We start from the raw sequence: 11,552 nt of genomic DNA on the forward strand, positions 1-11,552 counted from the left end.
TGGTGAATCTTTCCTCAGACCTGCTGTTCTACAGCCCCCGCCCACCCCCCATCTCAGTGAAGGGCAGCCTGTTCTCCCAGGCCAGGCCCTGGAGGCAGCCCGCACGCCCTGCTGGCTGTACCTGCAGCCCCATCTGCAAGTCGAGTGTTCCTTGGCTCCTGCTGCTGCCCAGCCCGGCCACCTCGTCTCTCCACCCTGTCATCCGGCTGGTCCCCTGCCCACACAGCCCTCCCTACCAGCAGTCTCTGCAGCCAGGGTGTCTTTTCAAACGTCAGTGGGCTCATGTTAGTGGGGGTTCCAAACACTCTGATGGGCTTTTCATCTCACTCAAAGCAAATCCAAATCCCTCTGTGAGGTGTGCAAGGCCCCTCAGGACCCGGTCTCCTGTTCCCTCTCTGACCCTCCCACCCTCACCCGGCTCTGGCCACACAGGATGTTCCTCTCACAAGCTAGCACGCTCCTACACTCCTACCTTGGGGCCTTTGCACTCGCTGTGCCCTGTCTGGAATAATGTTTTTCTTTTTTGAAGCTGTTCATCTACATTTTATTTCTTTATTTCAGCCGTGTGGCATGCAGGATCTTAATTCCCCAGGGATCGAACCTTCACCCCCTGTAGTGGAAGCTCAGCGTCTTAAATCACTGGACCACCCACGGAGTCCTGGGAATATTCTTTCTCCAGGCACTCACAGGGCAGAGCCGTTCTCTCTAACCACCTAATATAACACAACACATCCTCCCCTCTCTGTTTCCCCAGGTTCTTCTTAAACCTTAGCACACAGCACACCTGATGTGTTAGTATTATATACTTATACTTTGTAAGTGCACGGTCTCCTTTCCCCCATAAGACAGCAGGTCACGGGCCACTGTTCCTTCCCCATCACCCTGCACAGAAATTAACTCCTTCCAGACATTTCATTGTAGGGACTGTCTCACAGTTACACCTGCCCAAGTCCAATGGCAACGTTCATGCCCTGGGGTTCTTCTGGATTGGGTTCCCTTCCTTATGTATTGGGGAAACTCTACACCCTGAAAGAGAACAAAAGCCCATTTTCCATGTTCAGCTCAGGGTGGAATTATCCTGGCTCTTAGGCTTAGGGGCTGGAGGGAAGGAGAGGGGCCCTGCCCTCAGGCTTGGACCACCTCCCACGCTCTTCCTGACGCCTGAGGCTGGCTGGAGTCTGGTGAGATGCGTCCTGCCACAGCCCATTTCCCGGGAAGTCGTGTTGTGGAAAAGAGAAATATGTGCAGATAACCAAGAAATGTGATCAAAGGAGTGGGGAGGTGTGGAAAATTTATTATAATTATGGAGGGTGGAGGGAGGGCCCCTCCATGCAGAAACATGCACCCAGAGCTCTGCAGAGTTGCCACTCGTCCAAAGAGCTGGGAACTGGGGGGATGCTCCTGCCTACATTCACCACCCTCTTGGCCTCGACCTCCATGGAGGCCAAGGTAGAATTTTGCAGCCCCCTGCCTGCCCAGTGACTATGTCTGACCCCAGGCTGCTGTGTCTTAAGGGCGGGAGAAGCCCAACTCTATTATCAGTACTGGCCTGATACCCACACCCTGATGACCTGCTCATTCACGGGCCCACGTGGCCTTCCAGGGCTGAGGCCCCAGCTCCACTCTCCTGACCGAGGTGGGCAGTGGGCCACCTTCCCTGTCCCTTCCCCGGAAAGCCGCCCTTCCCAGAGCTGTTTTCCATGAGCTGCTCTCCTCCTCAGACCTGCCTGGACTGGCCTGGCCACCTCAGGACAGTGTTCAACTTTCCCTTTGGCAGAGCTGGCTCTGGCATCAACCTGTCGCAGCTGTACGGGAGCGGCCAGCAGGGGGAGCCAGGAAAAAGCTGGATTCTGCAGCTGGACAGAAGGGGTAGTGAGGCTCAGGTGACTTCCTCCTCATTTAAGACACACAGAACCAGGTGCACAGCTGAGGGTGAGGTTGGGGTGAGGGGAAGGCCAAATGGAATTCATCCAGTCAGGCACAACAACTCGGTATTAAGCCCCTTCTCTGAGCCAGCCTAGACCCTCGTGAAGAGTAACCCCCAGCCCCTACCGTCAGGAGAGATGAGCCGGTAGAGCTCACGAGCGGAGGTCTAGCGCCGGGATCACAGGGAAGACACAGGATGGGCTCCCGGGACTCTGACTGTTGAGGCCAGAAAATTCCTGTGCTTCTGCCAATACCAAAAATACTGCCAGAGAGAGAACGCCGGGCTCAATAAAGCTGCTAAGAGCAAGCTAAATGACAGCTCACATTCCCGCACCTGAGGGAGACAGCTTCAAGAACAAGTAGAAACTGAAAACTTGATCAATATACTAATTTTCTTTCAAATAATGCAGTGGGGAGAGGGAGTGGTGGGGGGAGGGGAGGAACAGGACTGGCCTTGTGTTGACAGCGCCATAAGCTGGGTGACACGTACCTGCTAACTCGTTAGTCTCTCTGCTTTTGTATCTGTTTGAAAATTCCCACAGGGGAAGTTTATGTATGTCAACCAGCTGGTGGATGACTGCTACAGCCAAATTTCACAGGAGATACCCTGTTTATTATGGGAGAAAACTGGGCATCTCTGCTCACCCCAAATCTGCATGAGCTCAGGACAGACACCCGGAAGCTGTGGACGTGGTCGGCTATCCCTCCTCCCTCAGGTCTGCTCCAGGAGCCACGAGCCTGATCCTTTAAAGAACAGCAGAGCATGTGCACGTCCTTTCTCTGGGGTCCCTCGCCTGGTTATTTGCTAGAGCGGGGAAGAAGGAACTTCAGACCTCCCTCGGGGAAGCGACTGAGATGTAAATTCTGTCTTCAGTGGCCCAGTAGGAAAGCTGAGTTTGGCGAGGATGACAGGAGACTCCACGGGCATGAGGGGTGAATTCTGCTCCCGGGACACATGCGGGCGCTGTACAAGCTGAACAAGCCGCGTCATCCAGGAGCACCTCCTGTCTAAGGATGGGGACACGTTACATACACACACAGCACTTGTAGGGGCTTGTTTTGGCAATACAAGAGAAGTTCAAAAGATAAGTTTTTTCCCCCATGTGTTTCCTCATATGGCTTCTCCAAGATAGTAATTTACAAAAAAGCATACAGCAGATTGTAAGGCTGGTGCCACTCCTGACCTCTGGAGAGCTCTGGTTCCACTAAGAGGTTTCTGGACTTCCCTGATGGTACCGTGGATAAGAATCCACCCGCTGGGTGCCGGGGATATGGGTCCGATCCCTAGACAGGGAAGATTCCACGTGCTGCGGAGCAACAAAGCCCGTGCACGCAGCTACCGTGCCTGCGTGCTCTAGAGTCCGTGCTCTACGATAAGAGAAGCCACCGCAACGAGAAGCCTGCGGACCACAGTGAGGAGCGGCCCTCCAGCTCTGCAACTAGAGAAAGCCCATGTGCAGCAACGTAGACCCAGTACAACCAAAAATACACAAAAAATTAAATGGTTAAACAAGAAAGACAGAGGCTTTCTTAGCAGTCCTTTACCCCAGAAATTCAATTCACAACTGGCAGGAGGTACTAGGTCTGGGCTGAGGCAGGCGGGAGTGGTCCGAGTTTCTGTGAGGATGAACTGAAAAATACAGCCAGCATTCTCTGACGTCTGAGGGTGGGACCTGAGACCTAGTGAGTCTGGCTCCAGAAAAGACAGTGCAAACAAGGCTATCTAAATAGTAAATACCAACTCAGAAAGCAGGATGACAAAAGAGGTTGATAAATCCAAGCACAGCACAGTAGGGCAAAAAAAAAAAAAAAGACACTGCATAATTATTTTAATGGGAAGGGTGTGTGTTTGTGCTCAGTTGCTCAGATATGTCTGACCCTGTGATCCTATGGACTGCAGGCCACCAGGCTCCTCTGTCCATGGGATTTTCCAGGCTAGAATACTGGAGTGGGTTGCCATTTCTTACTCCAGGGCATCTTCCCAACCCAGAGATTGAACCAGAGTCTCCTGCATCTCTTGCATTGGCAGGCAGAATCTTTACCATTGAGCCAATGGGTAAATGGTGCTGGAACAGCTAAACAAACACATGTAAAATATAACACTCAAAGCTCAAACAACCAAAGGAAAAAACAGACCAATTAGACTTCCTCAAAATTGAAAAACTTCTGTGCATCAAAGGACTCGCAGGGACTTCCTTGGTGGCCACAAAACGGAGAGGAAACCAAGTATTCTCTACCCCATTTCTAGATCATGTGGATTTTCATAACCATCAGCATAGCTGCTGATCTGGGATGGTGGCAGTAACAACAGTCATATCAATGGTCATAGCTCTCCATGCATGTGAGCCGCTCTTCTAAACGCTTTACGCGTGTTAGCACTGCCGTGTTGACTGGGGCAGCTTTTACTCTCACGGCCAAGGGAGCACAAAGTCAGAGCAGCAAGCGGTGAGACAGTTGACGGCAGAGCCACCCGAGGGGCGGGGAGCTTCTTCATGAATCTGACGGCTCTTGAAGGCGACAAAAGGCCCCTCGGCGCTGGGAGGGACAAGGTCCTATAAAGTGGAAGTGCCCCTCCAACACCTGGGCGGCGACAGCCTGGCTGCAACTGGGCGGAATTTCTATTTCTAATATCAGGACAATAAGGAAGCGGCTGCCAATACTGCATAAAGCTCGAGAACGCTAGGTGGCGATGGCTGCGTTCCAACTGAGCCATTAAGGTAAACGTAGAAGAAAGTTCCAGGTAGAAATGCCAATGGCAACTCACAGGACACACTGAGAGCCTGAAGCTGATACGTGACCTCCTGTCACTGAAATCAGGGTCTTGCCGAGCTGGGGCCAAACTGCGTCCACTTATGACTCCCCTGTGACACGCTCGGTTCTGTTATCTGGGCTTCGCGGTAATAAGACGTTCATTTCCCTCATCCTTGCACCTCCTCCAGCCACAGTCACTCTTTGATCCTGTTTGGAATTTTTTTTTTTTTCTTCTCTCTTCATTTTACTGTAACAGAGTCTGGAGATTATATATTACAATGTTTATTAATTTTAGTTTATTAATATAGTTTATTTCTTAAACTATATATATATATATATATATATATTTGGGGGAAGGGCTGCTCCGGGTCTTACCTGAGGCACATGGGGTGTTAACTGTAAGCAGGTGGGATCTTTAGCTGTGGCATAAGAACTCTTAGTTGTGGCATGCGGGATCTAGTTCCCTGACCCGGGACTGAACCCAGGCCCCCTGCATTGGGAGCGTGGGGTCTTTGAGCCACTGGACCACCAGGGAAGTCCCTAAAGAATATCTCTGAAGAGGAGATGGGAGGAAGCTAAGTGTGGGAAAAGGTGGGTGAAGAGAACGATGTACGTGACAGTGCAGAGCAGGAGCGGGAGAAGGGGAGAGTGACGTGGGAAAGGAGATTCAGCCCAGACACAGCTGCTACTGAGGGAATCAACAGGATTCAGTGGAGGAGAATTTCAGGATTCAAAAGGTGGTACAGAGATATTTTCCCAGCTACATGCTAATTCCTGCATCCAGGACAGATTTAACAGATAAACACCCAGTTTACACACTGTTCACGTGAATATAAACGCTATTAATAACTACAGCCATGTAGGACAAATTAAAATAATTCACGGCAAACACCACGATCATCTAGGCACACCTGAAATGATACGGATGAGCGTTTTTACATTTTGAAGACACAGCCAAGGTTCCGGCTAAAGTGCTGCCTCCCTAAAGTCAGCCGGCAGAGTCCATCATGTCATGTGACTGCCCACACCAGACCTAGCAACTGGCCAAGGGCAATGACTCCAGCTCCAAACCCAAGTTGTTCCTTTCCTGCTTCCTCTTCCTGACAGTCTACAGCTCCTGGACTCCACACTTCTGACCTCCCCAATTTATGGCAAAATTTTTTTTTTTACTCTATTTGGCTGCACCGGGGGCCCTAGTTGCAGCATGTGAACTCTAAGGTGCAGTGCGTCGGGAGCATGAGGTCTCAGCCTCTGGACTGCCAGGGAAGTCTCACTGACATGTTCTTTTCAGCTCTTCCTTGACGCTCCTGGCAGCATTTGGCAATGCTGACCCCACCCTCCTTCCCGAAACAGCTTCTCTAACTTTAGACACTCTCCTGGCTGCCAGCCACACACCTTTGGCCACATTTTCTCAGCCTTTCCGCAGCCTGCTCTTCCTCTCGATCCTGGTTTCAGCGAGTGGCACCACCACCACCTCTGCAGACTCTGTAGGTCCCCCGGCTTGCTCCCGACACCCCCTCAGCCAGAGTCTTGCTCACGCGCTACATTTCCTCAGCCACACTGCCTATGTCTGTGAGACTATGAGTCGGACAGGTGTGTTTTGGGTGTTTTAATCCTCCCAACAAGCCTCTGAGGTAAATTTTATTACCATTTTCCATTTCCAGATTAGGAAACAGAAACACAGGGGCCTTAAGCAACCTGCCTGAGGTCACACAGCTATTAGGTGGTAGTTCAGCTCAGTCGCTCAGTCCTGTCTGACTCTTTGCCACTCCAGGGACTGAAGCATGCCAGGCCTCCCTGTCCACCACTACTCCCAGAGCTTGCTCAAACTCCTGTCCATCGTGGAGAGCAGCATTCACACCCAGGTGGCCTCAGCCCCAGGACAGGCCCACTGTTCTCTCACCTGGGCCACTGCAACGGCCTCCTCTAGGCCTTTCAGCTCTGCCTCAGTTCAGTTCAGTTCCAGTCGCTCAGTCGTGTCCAACTCTTTGCGACCCCATGAATCACAGCACGCCAGGCCTCCCTGTCCATCAACAACTCCTGGAGTTCACTCAGACTCACGTCCATTGAGTCAGTGATACCATTCAGCCATCTCATCCTCTGTCGTCCCCTTCTCCTCCTGCCCCCAATCCCTCCCAGCATCAGAGTCTTTTCCAATGAGTCAACTCTTTGCATGAGGTGGCCAAAGTACTGGAGTTTCAGCTTTAGCATCATTCTTTCCAAAGAAATCCCAGGGCTGATCTCCTTCAGAATGGACTGGTTGGATCTCCTTGCAGGCCAAGGGACTCCCAAGAGTCTTCTCCAACACCACAGTTCAAAAGCATCAATTCTTCGGCGCTCAGCCTTCTTCACAGTCCAACTTTCACATCCATACATAACCACAGGAAAAACCATAGCCTTGACTAGACGGACCTTTGTTGGCAAAGTAATGTCTCTGCTTTTCAATATGCTATCTAGGTTGGTCATAACTTTCCTTCCAAGGAGTAAGCATCTTTTAATTTCATGGCTGCAGTCACCATCTGCAGCTCTGCCTTGGCTTCCTCTAATTCTGCATGCTGCGGCCCAAGTCAGCTAACTAAAACACAAGTCTGACTCTATACTGGATCTGCCTCATCTTCAGGATAACGCCCACATTCGGGAACCTCCATAACCTGGTGTTTCCCTCTTCGACTTCACTTGTTGGCTTCTCAGCCTCACTTTAATTACCTCCCTGAAGGCTCCAGCAGCCATGGCAACAGCCCCCTACCAGGCTTCTGTACATCCTCCAACCTGCCAAGAAAGTGGATCTTTCCCTTTCAGATTTTACTTTTTCTGATAAGCCTTTTCTGACCTCTTAAAACTAGACCACTTGCCTCTCCTGTGAGTCCCAGTAGCAGAAATCTTTAGTATTGACATCTCTGTGTGTGTGTTTTTTAAAAAAAAAAAAAAAAAAACACATTTATTTGGCTTCTCTGGGTCTTAGTCGAAGCACATAGGATCTTCAATCTTCTTTGTAGCACGAGGGATCTTCAATTGTGGCATGCAGACTCTCTGGTTGAGGCATGTGGGATCTAGTTCCCTGACGAGGGATCAAACCCAGGCCCCCTGCATTGGACGCATGGACTCTGTCACTGGAGTATCAGTGGAGTCCCTCTCCGCACTGCTCTGCCTGTCCACTGACACCTGACCTATCACAAGGTTGTGAACTTCTCTAGGACAAGGACCTGGTAGGGTCCCTGTTGCATCCTCAGCGCTCAGCTTAGTGCCCGCCTGTGAACAGCATTGAATAAATAATCACTGAACTGATAAACCTTTATCATCTGTGTCAGACTTTGTGGTTGTTGCTGTTAGTCTCAAAGACGTGTCTGATTCTTTGTAACCCCATGGACTGCAGCACACCAGGCTCCTCTGTCCTCCACTGTCTCCTGGAGTTTGCTCAAGCTCATGTCCGCTGAGTCGGTGATGCCATCCAACCATCTCATCCTCGGTTGCCTCCTTTTCCTCCTGCCATGCCCTTCAACACCTACTTATAAATGCCCCATCTTGTTTTTATTTTCAAACGTGTTAGTCTGATCTTTATAACCAGATTGTAATTTTCTGAAAAACAGCAAATGTACTCAGTATTTCTAAGTTGAGGTTAGTGACACAAAAATGGACACATTTATTAAAAACTGACAATTAATTATTCAAGGCTTCATGAATGTCAACAATTCAGTGATGCAGGCACTGTTTTTCTCTCTCTCTCCCATATAAGGAAACTGAGTCAGGGAGTTTAGTAGCTTCCCTACTGGTAGCTAGTGATAGAGCTGGGACTTGAATCCTGACGTTTGTGTTTGTATTCTCAACCCCTACAGTGAGAGGCTAAGGATACGTGGGATTACCTATGCTAAGTAATTTGTTTTTTAGTCGCTCAGTTGTGTCCAACTCTTTGCAACCCAATAGTCATTGAGGCTCCTCTGTCCATGGGATTTTCCAAGCAAGAATACTGGAGTGAGTTGCCATTTCCTACTGGAGGGGATCTTCCCAACCCAAGGACTGAACCCCCATCTCCTGCATTGGCCAGGTGGGTTCTTTACCAAGGGAAGCCCTTGGGTGTTTTATTGCTTACCCTTAAAAAATTACTACTCTCTGTGGGCTTATTAGACTCTTTCCTTCACATACTTTGCTTTTCCCTTTTGTTTCAAATGTTTGTCGAACACTTCGTCATGTACCAAAATGTACATAACCTAACTCACTGAAGGCCAAACTTTAGAAACACCATTGGAGTTTAGCTCTTTTGACTGGACTATTATTTCCTAACAAGCTTCATAAAATCACCCCCTGCTCAGTTTGTGATTGTACACCCAAACACCTCTCAGCAAAATCTCAGTGGTCGCTTTTTTCCTTTCTGGCCATGCTGCGATGCATACAGGATCTTAGTTCCCCAACCAGGGATCAATACCAAACCCATGTCCCCTGTAGCAGACTCCTGGCGTCTTAACCACTGGGTCTCCAGGGAAGTACTTACGGCCCCTTGACAGCACATCATATGGAGAGAATATCTGGTGTCAACTCATCAGATCTCATCACAGACTTTTTTAAAACCAACATCTTGGCCCTTTCACTGACAAAAAGCATTCTTAAGCCTTTTAACAGATGAAGGCTTTCTTAGAGCTAAGTTCAAAGCAAACTGCCCATCCTTCTTGGGGAATGCTCTAGAGGCTCCCTTATGAGGTAATTCAATAGGCTTGTCTCTCTGGATTCAGTTCAGCTCAGTTCAGTTGCTCAGTCATGTCCGACTCTTTGCAACCCCATGAACTGCAGCACGCCAGGCCTCCCTGTCCATCACCAACTCCCGGAGTTCACTCAAACCCATGTCCATAGAGTCGGTGATGCCATCCAGCCATCTCATCCTCTGTGGTCCCCTTCTCCTCCTGCCCCCAATCCTTCCCAGGTTTAGGGTCTTTTCCAATGAGTCAACTCTTCGCATCAGGTGGCCAAAGTATTGGAGTTTCAGCTTCAACATCAGTCCTTCCAATGAGCACCCAGGACTGATCTCCTTTAGGATGGACTGGTTGGATCTCCTTGCAGTCCAGGGGACCCTGAAGAGTCTTCTCCAACACCACAGTTCAAAAGCATCAATTCTTCAGGGCTCAGCTTTCTTCACAGTCCAACTCTCACATCCATACATGACCACAGGAAAAACCATAGCCTTGACTAGACGAACCTTTGTTGGCAAAGTAATGTCTCTGCTTTTCAATATGCTATCTAGGTTGGTCATAACTTTCCTTCCAAGGAGTAAACGTCTTTTAATTTCATGGCTGCAATCACCATCTACAGTGATTTTGGAGCCCCCAAAAATAAAGTCTGCCACTGTTTCCACTGTTTCCCCATCTATTTCCCATGAAGTGATGGGACCCGATGCCATGATCTTCGTTTTCTGAATGTTGAGCTTTAAGCCAACTTTTTCACTCTCCTCTTTCACCTTCATCAAGAGGTTTTTTAGTTCCTTTCTGGATTAGCAATGATTTAACATGAAACCAATAGTTAAACATCCCTGGAATAGTTAGTAAAACAGGAGTATTATATTTCACAATGTTATCTTCAGGAAATAAACAATCCAAAGTAACTATTTTGGGTAGCATTGTATCACATTATTATTGCAGTAATATTTCCAGAAGAAATCTGAAGTTTAGAATAACTATAGGTCACAAAAAATGACCAATATTGCACCAATACATGAAACAAAATTCAAATTTGGATCCTAAGGAAAAAAACAAGACATCATCAGTGATGACGACAGGCACATCTCTGAACTCAATCTGATTTCCCCGAGGAAGGGAGGCACTGAGCCTATTATAATAGAGTGTGCCTTTGAAGGACTGAGACATGAGTCCCTCAGTCTCAAAAAAATCAAATCACCCTGATAAACGCCTTAGTTACCAGGGAGAAAAAGCAGAGATGACTAAGCTGAAAGAAATCTCTTCTGGCCTGTTCTTTATCTCTTTCAGGCAGCACTTTTCCAGCTAAGTTGCACAGCACAAAACATGGTTTTGCCGTATATCAAAGTGTGTAAGTTAGGGTAGACAGCAGTGTTTTAAAAGGAGAAATTAGACGGTAAGAGCAACAGGTAAAGCAGCTTTGGGCTCCTGAGGAGGAAGTCCTGGCACTCCTATATGGGCACAGTGGATAATCTGAAAATGGTACGAGTGCCGGGCTGAGCACAGCTGTCTCTACTGTAATCAGGAGGAAAAGTATTATGATCCAGCGGAAGCAGCCCTTCAGAGTCTAAGGAGGAGCATTTCATCAGACAATAACTGAGTGCTCACTGCTTACAAAGGCAACAGATTAGATGCTGAGGGATCAATCCACAAGAATCTCCTGCTACTCTGAAATCAGAACTGCATCCTCATTTTCCCAAGCTGATATAGTTTATGTAATGAAATAAAATATGTATCATACGTCTCTCGCAGTGGTGTAAGAGTACTTAGGACTCACAAGGAAAACTGCACAAAGAACTTCCCCTTCAGCCTTTTCCCTGTAAAAATATCCTCCTTGAAAACAGTGTAAGCTTTCTTTAGCAAGTGAGGTACCACCTCCTTACTCTCCCCCTCTTATCCAGTTTCACTTTTTTTCATAACACTTAAGACCGCCTGACATTTTTATAGATTTGTCATTTCTCTTTTTAATCTAGAATATAAGCTCCATGAAGGCAGATATTTCAAATACTTTGTTCACAGATTTCTTCTCAGTATTTCAGTATACAGAACCTTATCTAACATGTACTTATAGGAGGTTCTTAAAATTTTTGTAAAATTAAAAGTGTTTTAAAAAGACCCCTGAATATGTTAGAATTATTAAAGTATAAAAATTTGGCATATCTGTGTATTTATGTCTGTTATTCCCAGTCCAAGTCA

At 48.1% G+C, this 11,552-nt stretch overlaps 1 protein-coding gene across 9 annotated transcripts in view; it reads right to left on the reverse strand.

The window, feature by feature from the left end:
• LOC113907299 overlaps positions 1-11,552 on the reverse strand; it is a 50,315-nt gene that overhangs the window by 35,073 nt on the left and 3,690 nt on the right. For 2 of the 9 annotated variants that reach the window (XR_003515155.1, XR_003515152.1), the window contains one exon: positions 3,942-4,936. The exons of 4 other annotated variants lie outside the window; for them this stretch is intronic. The gene's annotated coding sequence lies outside the window, so the exon portion shown is untranslated. Of the gene's footprint in view, positions 1-792; positions 2,935-3,941; positions 4,937-10,071; positions 10,193-11,552 lie in introns of those variants that run through there. 3 more of the 9 variants (XR_003515151.1, XR_003515149.1, XR_003515156.1) reach the window with 3 other exon arrangements.

The sequence above is a fragment of the Bos indicus x Bos taurus genome, chromosome 17, assembly GCF_003369695.1.
Source record: "Bos indicus x Bos taurus breed Angus x Brahman F1 hybrid chromosome 17, Bos_hybrid_MaternalHap_v2.0, whole genome shotgun sequence".
Classification (NCBI taxonomy): Eukaryota; Metazoa; Chordata; class Mammalia; order Artiodactyla; family Bovidae; genus Bos; species Bos indicus x Bos taurus.